This window comes from Schistocerca serialis, chromosome 9 (assembly GCF_023864345.2).
Source record: "Schistocerca serialis cubense isolate TAMUIC-IGC-003099 chromosome 9, iqSchSeri2.2, whole genome shotgun sequence".
NCBI classification, from domain to species: Eukaryota; Metazoa; Arthropoda; class Insecta; order Orthoptera; family Acrididae; genus Schistocerca; species Schistocerca serialis.
This window is the reverse complement of record NC_064646.1, coordinates 164,091,999-164,104,779: the sequence shown is the minus strand read 5'-3', so window position 1 is coordinate 164,104,779 and position 12,781 is coordinate 164,091,999. Positions and strand designations below refer to the sequence as shown.

General features: G+C 41.9%; 1 protein-coding gene across 1 annotated transcript in view; it reads right to left on the bottom strand.

Annotated features, from left to right (window-relative positions):
- Positions 1 to 12,781, bottom strand: part of LOC126419451 (uncharacterized) — a 1,200,562-nt gene that overhangs the window by 1,131,959 nt on the left and 55,822 nt on the right. The gene's annotated exons all lie outside the window — the stretch shown is intronic.

Genomic DNA, 12,781 nt, shown 5'->3' with positions numbered 1-12,781 from the left:
GCCAAGAACACTGCAACCCCTTCACATCCACGTCTGCCATCCGGACACCGGTAGTCGGCTGCGTGGAACTTTGTTTGACGTTCCTCACCATTGGTTGGAGAATAGCAGCAGCACCAGCGGCCGGACTAGAGAAATAGCGTCCCAAGCGTGCGCTTCCGTTAACACCGCAACACAAATGGCTACGTCTGGAGTGGTTCCGTGACCGGAAAGCATGAACTGTTGATGAATGCCATCACATTGTGTTCAGTGATGAATAGCGGTTCTACATAACCGCGGACAACCACTGTCGACGAGTGAGTCAGGGATCTGCGGAAAGGTGCCATTGTTTTGAAGGGGCACAGCAGTACTACACTTGCGGTCATGGTGTGAGGAGCAATTGGGTACGATCTCGGGTCGTGACTCGAGGTGACTAAGGAAACTCTGGAAGTACATTAACTGTTCTCACGTCTTACCTCTCAGGCGACAGTATCGTGGTGGCATTTTTCAACAAGACAATGCTCCATATGTGGCAAGCCTGTCTATGAATTTTCAGGCGACGTTAAGATACTCCGGAGTCCAGCAAGATCTCCAGCCCTGTCCCCGACAGGACGTGTGGCACCAGCTCGGTCGTCAACTCCATTCCAGTGCCAGCCTCCAGGATATCAAGGACCAGTTACAACTTTTGTGGGCCACCTTGCCTCCGGAGAGGATACAAAGGCTTTCCCACACCCTTCCTAACCGAATCAGTTCATGTATCCAAGCCAGAGGGGGTGCATCGTCGTACTGACAGGTGGGCTCATAGTGCCTAGTTCTTTGGAAATTTGATTCGATTTTTTGATCACTGCAGTAACAGCAGATAACCTCTCTAGCAGTGAAGTTCCGCTTCGTTTCCTTCACCCTTTCTGTGCTGTCGGACAGTGTATACCTCCCGGGCAACACGTTTTCCTCATTGTTTCCATTTCCATTAGTTTCCTTTTTTCCCTCTTCTGTTCTTAGAAATGCTTCTTCATTCATCACTACGTCATATCACTTCCATTTAATCACTTTTCTCTATAACTATATTTGAAAAGTATCTACTGTCAGTTAGGGATTTGCAATATAACGGTACATTTCAAACAAAACAATTTGGTATGTCCATATTTTATTGGATTTTTTGCTGTAAACAAACCGTTCACTTTTTCAGAACTCCTTTACCCTCAAATTTTGTAACTATTTATTACAAAAAGCTTCCATTTTCTATCAAACTTTCTCAGTACCTAAAATAAATACTTGTTCCACAGTCTTTCCTTTCAAAGCTATTTCGAGGGAACCATCACCACTGCTGATTATCATAATTATTGCCTTTATCCTCATTGTATACTTTGTTTCTCCACTTTTACGACCGTCGGAAATTGTTGTTCTTCCTCCGATTTTACTAACACTGCTTGATAAAAGACGTTGGAGTGAAGACGAGGATATCGGGGAAGAGAGACTCTACGATATTTGGAAAAAAAAGCAACGCAACGCAGGAGCAGGAGGATTCTTGGATGTTAATTTTGTTGGTACTGTTAGTTGATGAAGAAGGAATGTTATGTTTACGAAATTATTTAGTTTAGCGTCCTGTCGGTTATGTGTTCAAGATGATGATTAGCTATGCGCCACCAAACCTGAATACTGCATTTGACGAGATACTGTGTATCTATTCACAGAATTTCTTATTATTTGATTATTGCGATATCGGAATGGCTCATGTGTATTAAGACTGAAAAAAATAAAAACTGGGCGACCAAGACAGATATTTAATAACTGCCAAAATGGTCGCGGACCTCTACAAGGAATTTCTAGCCTATATTTGCACAAGATTTACACAATACTGTGTTGAAAATCAGTCCTTGGAAACACACAGGTTAAGCACTAACTGATTAATCCACTCGGTAAAGTGTTCGAATGTACTCAGAAAAGCTAAAAAAAATAAAACGTTAAAAATATAAATGATTGTGATAAGTTACGAAACACGCGGACATGTCTCTGGTCAAGAATTATCGCATTCGCTGTAAGTACATTCCACTCTGACGTCACTACCTGTGCGACACCACTTTTTCTTTGAACATGGTGTGTAGTCAGACTCGGTCTTCGATAAGCAGTTGCTTGCAAGACTCTTGGTAAAAAGGAAGTGTGACTCTACCGTACACGTGATTGGCTACACGGAGTCCACAGAAGACACTGGTATAGGGAAGAGTTACAAGTGTAATCGAAAGAGGAACATCATATTTCCTTCACGAAATAACTGATGAGTTCTCTGCTCAGAAGAATAAATGTTCCTATTACATGACGTCGTTGATAGTGTCAGCAAGTGGCGATTTTATGGAGAATATATGTTGTTACAGAAGATACAACGAAAATTGCCTCAGTATTATCACTCGTCTCTAGAATTTGTTCCCGGTTATCTTTTTTAACATGGTATGGCGTTTAACAACTGGATAGCTAGCCCTTGTTTAAGATCGGAATTATGGTACAATAGTTTGAGGAACGTAGTGAAACAATTCCGTAACTCGATTCCCCGATATATTTGTATTACCCCAATAGGCCATACGTACTATGTCACGGAACTTCAGATAAGAACTCGTAAATCACCGACTTCTACCTACCGCAATACAGTGACTGACGGTCACATGAGTAGATACGTGTTGCCTCCCCCACGTGACAGGGACTGGGAGAATTTTTCCTCGATGAACTCAAAAGCTTTGCGTGACGTTAGTAGAGCAGTGCGTAAGTTGATGCACGGTCATGTTTTGGCTGATCTTTGTAGCCGGTGTTCGTTACTTGTGCAAGTACAGGTACATGGGTCTGGACTTCGTTAACAAATAGTATCAAATTTTCCAGTGATGCAAGTCACAAAATTTGTATAATCTAGAATGAGATTTTAAAGTCCACGTGGACACAACTGTACGTCGACTTGAATATAGACCTCTGAAACTTCCTTGCGTGACGCGACCTCTCAACAGTAATAAAGACGAAAGTGATTGTGTAGTGGTTGCGAATATTGTACGCGAAGAAATAACGAAAATGAGACAACTCATAGGTAGGCGACCGACACACAAAGGTCCGTGGGTATCATGGGTGACCTGGGGGAAGGATCTGCTATTAACCCAACTGTTCATGAGCATGACATTTACTCGATGTACTCCCATAAGTTGATTTATTTTTAAATGTTATTTGTTTGCTAGCGAAGAGTTGTAATAAGCAGTCAGTACATAGAATTTCGTATCAGAGTAACCAGGAGAGATTTTCGAAGACTCGAGAAGTGACGACAAACTTAATCGCTGAACGATACGAAATGCATCACTTGCAGGTTACTGAAGTCAAGTATGATGCACCGTAAGGACCTGGAAAGACACTTCAGTTTTTCCAAGAGCGCGACGAAACCCTTAACTCGTGGGGAGCAGAAATAATTGTCTATCACATATACAGAGGCTGGTTGGTGCAGGGTTTATATATTTCAGTTCATTTTACTTTGTTTTACAGTGCACATTTTATTTATCTAACAGCAACTTTATGACAGTATTTTTTAAAACAATAAATTATAATGTAATTCCACTTTGTTTGTTAATGATTTGCCCTAGACTGAAGAGGAAGGAAGACTGGGTTTAATGTCCCATTGACATCGAGGTCATTAGAGAAGCTCGGATTGTGTCAAGGATGAGGAAGGAAATCGGCCTCTCCCTTTCAAAAGGAACAATCCCGGAATTTTCTTGGAACGATTTAGGGAAATCACGGAAATCTGGATGGCCGGGAGCGTATCTGAACTGGCGTTATACCGAATGACAGTCCACTGTGCAAACCACTGCGCCACCTCGCTCGGTACACAGTGAAGAGGATGGGTCTTGATAAAACAGCGATAAATGAGTAAATGGACACAGCACAAATTTTAATTCATTTCGTATGCTTCGATCATTATCGTAGATAATAAAAAGAGACTTAAATGTCTCAGGGAAACATTTAATTATAAACAGTAATTGTTCCGTAAACATAGGACGTCGGTTACTTACGTCGTGGTTTCCTATAAGAACAAAGATCTGCACGTTTTTTTTTTTTCCCCCTAACATAGGAGGCTGTAAAACTAGCACAATGATCAGTAATTAATTGATGCCGTTCTTGTACCTCTCGCAAAACGATGTATTCTAAATTAAGCGAAATGTGTGCTGAACCGAACGCGATTTATTGTAATCAAAGACCAATTCACACTGACCGTGAACGGGATATCTCGACACCTCTAATGTTGCTGTGTCGACATAATATGACACCTCATTATCAAATTTCCCCGCAGAGGCCAGAACTGAACACATAGTGAGGTTGTGCGTGACCGTTCGTTTTGAGGTGTAGTATCAACATTAATACACTAGCGACGATAGAAGTGTTCCATATATGACGACGTCGTGCCATGCGAGAGGGTCACATATACGTACAGTGATAATTCATGATTATTTATTTCCAGACTCAGCTTTCACTCTGCAGCTGAGTGTACGCTGATTTGAAACTTCCCAGCAGGTTAAAAGTAAATGCCGAGACTCGAACCTGGGACCTGGTTCCCGATCTGCCTGAAAGTTTCAATTATGGATTACAGTTGATAATCCTAAACACGTGGTTCAACTACAACATTTACGGAATTATAAAAACGAAAATAAAAACTCTTAGCAGCCTGTGGTGTTTATTTAAACAAAATTACTATTGCACATATACTTAAATAAACGTACAGAATATACAAGGCGTGTTTTTTAAGTAAGGTCCGTTTGAAAATAAGTATACAACAAAAGATTATTTCAAAAAAGTAAATTTATTTTCAGAAAGTACATACTTCACTCTATTTTTCGACATAGTTGCCAAGATTGTTCAAACACGTATCATACCTCTCAACCAATTTAAAAATACCCTCCTCATAGGAACTTGCCACCTGCTCCGATAACCAAGAGTTGACGGCAGTTTTCACGCAGTCGTCAGCATTGTAACGGTTGCCACTGAGTGTTGTTTGAGATGGAGGAACAGATGGTAATCGCTCGACGCAAGATCAGGACTGTGGGGTGGGTGGTCTAAAAATTCCGAGCCAAAACTGTCCAATAAATCGCGGGTCTGACCTGCATTGTGACATCTTGCATTGTCATGGAGAAGGACAATTCTCTTTGTCAGCATGCCACGTATTTTGTTTTGAATCGCTCTGCGTAGCTTTCTCAGGGTTTGGCAGTATGCTTCTGCATTGATAGTGGTTCCTCATTGCATAAAGTCGACAAACAAAACACCATGCCTATCCCAAAACACCGACGCCATGATTTGGTGCTGGTACAGAGTCTGTTTGGCCTTCAACTTCACAGGCGAGTGTGTGTGTCTCCATTCCATGCTCTGTTGCTTCGATTCGGGCGTGATATGTTTCGCCTCCAGTTACGATCTGACTCAAGAAGCCGTCACCTTCTTCGTGATAAAGAGTCAAGAACTTCATCACACACTCAAATCTCTGGTTTCTGTGGTCTTCTGTTAGGAATTTCAGGACCCAAGGGGAGCACAGTTTCCTAAACTTAGGTGTTCAGAAGCAATGTAGTAAAGCACTGATCTCGACACGTCAGGAACTTCGTTTGAGAGACCTGTTACTGTGAAGCACCTATTCTCACGAATCCTCACTTCAAATGAAGCCACCAAATCGTCTGTAATCAAAGAAGGGCGACTGAAGCGATCCTCATCATGGACGTTGTAACGGCCATCTTTGAATTCTCCTACCCACTTAAGCTCTTTGCTTTCACTCGTAACAGTATCACCGTACACTTCGCAAATCTGTCGATGAATTTCTGCAGCAGACAGGTTCCTTGCTGACAAAAACCGACGCGAACCTCATACGCGGCAGGCGAGTGGATGATACTATTAGACATTTTGAAATCACAGAACAGAACCGCACAGGTTAGCTACAGAGCTGAAACTGAGCACAGCTGTTCCCGAGGCATGCCGGTACACGACGCACGCGCTCGTTGCGGTATGCGCGCGAACTACTAGTGTCTACAACAAAACGGACCTCGTACTAATGCTGGAGTTCCGGCATACTTTCGACTCCCAGTCACTACGTTAAGTCGCTCATCGCTTAGTTAATTTTCGTGTATGGACAGTGAAATCAGCTTCAAGCAAGTTTGTTTATTTGTGTATCTATTTCACCTGGCATGATTAGGACTTTCATAGCCTCAGACGTCCTCAATGAACACAAACTGCAATTTGCATGGTACATGAGCGCTATAGAGAGCGCAGGAAAACAATTTTACCAAAATTTTAAGGTAGAAAGACAGCATCAAACGAAGGAATTTGAGAATGCGAATTAGGGGTCGAAGCTGGACATTTACAGTGCTATGAAATCGTGAAAACGCTTGTCAGTTTGAAAATTTGCTACAACATACTTCTGTTAATTAAGTGATGGCGTGTCTGTGTACAAGAGCATACACATTTACCATTTACTTTGACCTCTTTTGGACGTATTGAAATATGGACGTGTGATCGTTTTCATTTCTAAAGAAGTGCTGTATGGTACTTCAGCTGAGTTCAATACACGTGTAATGAGATGCTTTAAGTTTTTCTTGTTTCACAGTGACGACTGGTTAATTCAAACATCTTGTTTATTATACGTTTTGTGTGCATTACACTTCATTTTGAGTAGAGACATCCGTATGTCAGATTTCTATTACGTTCTTGTAGCGCCGAAAATATGCAACTGCAGTCCCTCGTTTGCATACTCAAATTCCTTTGTTAGATGCTGTCTTTCGGGCCTACAATTTTTTTCTATACTCTGTATGACTGAAATAACGATAATAATAATAATAATAATAATAATAATAATAATAATAATGAAATGAAAAGCAATGAATGTGTGAAATGTAAGAAATAGACTTAATAAAATTAAACAATTTCCTCATTACATTATTGATAAATGTGAATAGTGGCATCTAACAGAAAGGTATGACGGCAGTACATAAGGACTGAAAATGGAAAAGAAATTAATCAGAGGAGTAACGAGAAATAATAGGATAAGATTAGCGGATGATTTTCGCCATACTACTGTGGGTCCAATTACCCTGTAAGCACAAGCAGACCTAGAAGGAAGCCAAAGTAACAGTGGCCGAAATATTAGTTTCGCCAATACTAGTTTTTTTGCGGAATTAAACATTATTCCGTTTCAGTTCCCAAGGCAGCATACTTAGAGACACACTTTTTGATATCTACAGGAATGTAGAAGTGGACAAGCGAGGCAACCATAAATTCCTTAAATGTGATGCGCGTGCGTTTGCGACCAGAGCTATGGAAGACAGAAACTGATACATACAAATATATAAACGTGAAAAATTTTATTCTGGATGCTACCTTTGTAGTAGAAGACCTGTAGCAGTAAACCATAACTTTATTCTAAATCGATTCTTAAGACCTCTGAACTTTATGAAAGCTTCATCGCATATGTTTCCGTGTTCATTGCCAACAACTTGCCAAAACTGGGAAAAGTAAATCCACAGCCTCCCAAAGCATCACGTACTACGGACATTAGAATTTTATATTCCCCGGCCAGAGTGGCCGAGCGGTTCTAGGCGCTACAAAATGGCTCTGAGCACAATGGGACTCAACTGCTGTGGTCATCAGTCCCCTAGAACTTAGTACTAATTAAACCTAACTAACCTAAGGACATCACACACATCCATGCCCGAGGCAGGATTCGAACCTGCGACCGTAGCAGCAGCGCGGCTCCGGACTGGAGCGCCTAGAACCGCACGACCACCGTGGCCGGCTAGGCGCTACAGTCTGGAACCACGCGACCGCTACGGTCGCAGGTTCGAATCCTGCCTCGGGCATGGATGTGTATGGATGTCCTTAGATTGGTTAGGTTTAAGTAGTTCTAAGTTCTAGGTGACTGATGACCTCAGAAGTTAAGTCCCATAGTGCTCAGAACCATTAGAACTTTATATTCTCTGTAATTTTTTAGTTATATCTATGAAAACATTTAATACTCCTGACTTACCTCTTCTTCTATCACGTGTTTCTTGCCACCTTATCTGTCTGCGTGGATAGCAGAAGGTGATGGTGTTGTACTATTTATGCCAATTACATTTGATTTCGATATGATTTGAGGTGGTGTAATGCTATTAATATTTACTGTGGTAACTCTGGTGTATGTATTTTTCAGAGCTGTAATCTAGGGAGAAAACGGCATTGGTGTTACTAATACATTGGTGTTACTGATCGGCAGTCGTTGCTGCGGCCATAAATGCATACTGTATGACCAATAAAGATTCTGCGTCTTTTTCGCAATTTGGTTTCCGATGCCCGATCCATTTAAAGAAGTATCGCTCCTTTACCGCTAATACTAGCTTGAAATACTTACATTATTTTCCACGGTCATGCATCACTTTATTAGTGGCGGACGTAAAATTAGAGATTGTGTTGATACAAAGAAAATTCGTTTCCGTTATTAAGATAGAAGATGGAACTATGTTTTGCTGATCATATGGGACAAATCGCACTTAATCATTTACCCGTCTCTGTATACGTTACTTTCACATCCGGCAAGTCTCGTCGTAGATGTAACATGTTTATGAAATTCACAGTTCTGTCACCGTACTGATGAACCACAACAAAATATTGACGTAAACATTTTGCAGTTATTTCACACAAATTTGATTTCGTTGATTCGTCCCACCAAAGGGCTGCAAACGCCTGCTATCAAGAGGTTTATAGACGTAAAGTAATCCACACTTTAAAAACGTAAAAAGGTGCATCAAACTTCTGTACGAATAAAGAGGTGCCAAAACTAACGAATTATCACTAATCCGTTTGTAAATGGTACATTCTTTCATATTCGTAATGGTCTTACCAATTCTAGGACGATTTACTTTTAAATAATATACTCAAAATAGTGCTTCAGTATTCTGGCAATGGTATGTATGCAGCATCAGTTTACGAGTCAACGTTTCGGAAGCAGTTCGCTTACTTAAAAAAGAACGCAGCAACAAACACAGGTCTCTCTTTTTCTTGCTAACGTCTCTTCTCGTGGACTGTAAATGCAGGGTAGCGCTCTCACTTCCACTATTATAGTTCGCTTTTTATCATTTCGTGGTTATTGTGTGACCGTGTAAACACTTCTGGTCCGGAAATGTATTACTGCAAGTATTGCCGGGAAACACCGGGAAACAACGGCTCACAATGATGCTAAACGTGTGGCTGCAATTCGTGTGGCCGAAAATGTCGCCTCGGAACATTTACGAGCTATATTCTGCGCAACACAGAATTTTATGGGTAAGGTAAACGTACCTTAGGTGTGTGTGTGTGTGTGTGTGTGTGTGTGTGTGTGTGTGTGTGTGTGTGTGTAACTTTAGTTGTTTCATCATACCAGACTTTTTTCATCTCCAATAGACCCAGAAGGAGGCCACTGCAACAGTGATCGAAACGCTGGTTTCACTAATAATATTTTTTTATAAAATGACGCTGTACCGTATCCGTAAAACTTACACTACCGTTCATTAATTTCAATATACCCTGGTATTTCAGGTTTACAACACAAATCAAACGGTATTATTCACAAAATATTATTATATTAACTTTCTCATATATAATACAATCACAATCATTATATTTAACTTTCATCAAAGTATCCTCCTTTGGCTCTGAGCACTATGGGACTTAACATATATGGTCATCAGTCCCCTAGAACTTAAAACTACTTAAACCTGACTAACCTAAGGACATCATACAACACCCAGCCATCACGAAGCAGAGAAAATCCCTGACCCCGCCGGGAATCGAACCCGGGAACCCGGGCGTGGGAAGCGAGAACGCTACCGCACGACCACGAGATGCGGGCTATCCTCCTTTGGATTTAATTACTACCTCACAACTCGAGGCATGCGGTCAATCAGTTTTTGTAGGTATCGTGAATCTATACGATTCCACAAATCCTTAACAATATTCCAGAGATGTTCCTTGCTGGATACATTAACTTCTGTGATACGCCTGTCCACTTCATCACAGACCATTTCAAAGGGATTACTATCGGGGCTTTGGGACGGCCATACCACATAATTCAGTGCTTCCTGTTTCTCCGTTAATGCATTGTAGTTCGTACAGCATGCCGACCGATGTTTTGGCCCATTATCCTGCTGTAAGCTGAACCCTTTCCCTATTAACCGCAATCCACATTGCATGACTCAAGCATGCGGCGGTACTGCTTATGACCCATACATCCTTCTGCTGTCACAATGGCGCCAACTCTATCTCCGACAATACATCCCCAAATCATAATAGAATCCATCGTGTTTAACTGTAGGTAGATCACACTGCTGGGCTATCCTTTCCCCTACAAATCGGCGAACAAATATTCTCCTTCTGGTTCCATAAATCTCGAACTTCGATTCATCGGTGAATAACACCTTCGTCCATTCTTCCGATGTCCAATTACGATGTTTTCTAGCCCATTCAAGTTTCTTCTGTTTATTTAAGGGCCTTAGAAGGGTTTTTCTTGCTGTGACACATCCTTTCAAGCCGGCTTCAGTCAGTCTCCTTTTTACTGTCGCAATATATATTGTTGTCGTGTCCATTTCTACAAATTCTGCACGAATTTTGGCCGCTGTTTTGAATCTGTTTCTCTTACTGGTAATTTTGATATATTAATCATCACTTTTAGTTGTTTTACGAGGTCGTCCTGGCCGTGGTATGTCCTTATTGCTACCTGTTGTCTCCTGGCGGTGAAGGATATATTTCACTCCCCCCATAGATACACAACACTGTTTCGTAATTTGGCTAACTGATAAACCTGCTTGGCTAAGTGCTACAGTTGCAGCACGTTTTTCTATGGATATCTCCACTTGTAGAGCCATACTAGCGATGTGCGAACTTCAGTGTCACGAAGGAACTGACGTGCAGGAACCACATGTTCTGTATCGTAGCAATGCATGCCGTTCGCTGCGGACATCACATCACTACAGGGAACAACACAGGTGCACCAAATGCGGCGTCCGTCGGCAAATAGGTAAACAGACATCTTGGATAGGTACATAACGATAATGTAAACAACATTGTTTGTTGCATACTACTGTATCTCGATGACCACAAACAAAAATGATAACATGTGTACAACTGTTGTACAGGGTGTCCGAAAAGACTTTCCCTGATTACATAAATTGATAACTCAGGCTAGAAGTAAGATACAAATATGAAATTTGTGTCGAATGGTAACAACTATAAAGGCCTTTTTTCTGTTTTAGGTTCGCAGTACGTAAGTAGTGGATGAGGTGCAGTGCCCAAGAAGCCATGTTAACCAATCAGGAGAAGGCTCCTGTGGTACCATGAGACATGATCACCAACCACAGTGCAGAGACACTGCCAGACAACATTTGGAAGGAATCCACCTGATTTCAAGAGCATTAAAGCCTGGTATGAGAAATTCAAGAACACAGGATCGGTTGCTGACCTTCCGAGGTCTGGTTGACCAAGAACCTCAGCAGACAGGGTAGAAGCTGTAAGGCAGTCTTTTCTGCGAAGTCTGAAGAAATCGGTGCGCAGGGCCTCCCGTGAATTACAGATTCCAAAAAGCTCTCTCCATGACATTTTACACAAACGTTTATTGTTTCGTGCATACAAAGTGCAAATCGTTCAGGCCTTGTTGCCCAGTGACAGTACACGTCGATACGACTTTGCGATCGAAATGCTATCACGTATTGAGGACGATGATGGTTATCTCAGACGAATTGCCTTTTCCGACGAAGCGATCTTTTTTGTCAGTGGAGTAGTGAATCGCCATAATGTGAGCATTCGGGGTTCACAACCCCCTGGCGAGGTCATGGAGTGCACCAGAGGCAGTCCAAAGGTGAATGTTTGGTGCGCGCTATTGCACGATCGAATTATCGGGCCATTCTTCTTCGCTGAGGCTACCATCACATCTGCAGTGTATCTGGGCATGTTGCAACTGTATGCTGTTCCTCAGCTGCTTCAGTATCATCCCGATGTCTTGTTTCAGCAAGACGGTGCACCGCCTCATTGGGGTTTGGACGTCCGTGCATATCTCGATATGACCTTTCCTGGGCGATGGATTGGTCGTGATGGGCCAACGGTTTGCCCTCCACGCTCTCCTGACATAACTCCATTAGACTTCTTTTTATGGGGTTATGTCAAGGACGAGGTCTACCGAACACGTGTACAATATCTTGAAACCTGCGGCAACGGATAACCACAGTCGTTGAATCGATCCCTCCAGTGATGTTGGCTAATGTGTGGACGGAAACTGAATATCGCCTAGATGTGCTACGTGCTACCAAGGGTGCTGATGTGGAAGTTTATTGATATGTGAAAAGAACTTTGATAGTCTGTAAGCAATTAGACACCAGTTTCATATTTGTATCTTACTTCTAGCATGAGTTATCAATTTATGTTATCAAGGAATGACTTTTCAGACACCCTGTACTATTCCTTTGCTTCCTCAACCGTACCCACGGTATTAGACCTTACATGCAGAGAACTAGATGTCATTTATTAGGTGTATTGAAATTAATGAGCGGTAGTGTATGTCAACGGAATAATATTGTTTCACTGCTCGATTACTTGACTTGGCATTGTGAGAAAGAGGGAGCAAGGCTGGAAGTGAGAGGGAAGCTTTTACAGACAAGGACTATTGCCCAGACATTCCCTGATACTGTCATATAGCGCAGCCACCATTACAGCAATATTGACGGTAACACTGTTGCAGTTACAAATGCCGTAAAATATGGCCCTCGTAAACGCACCTTCACGTAAGCCTTCATTACTATCTCTAGCGACCTGG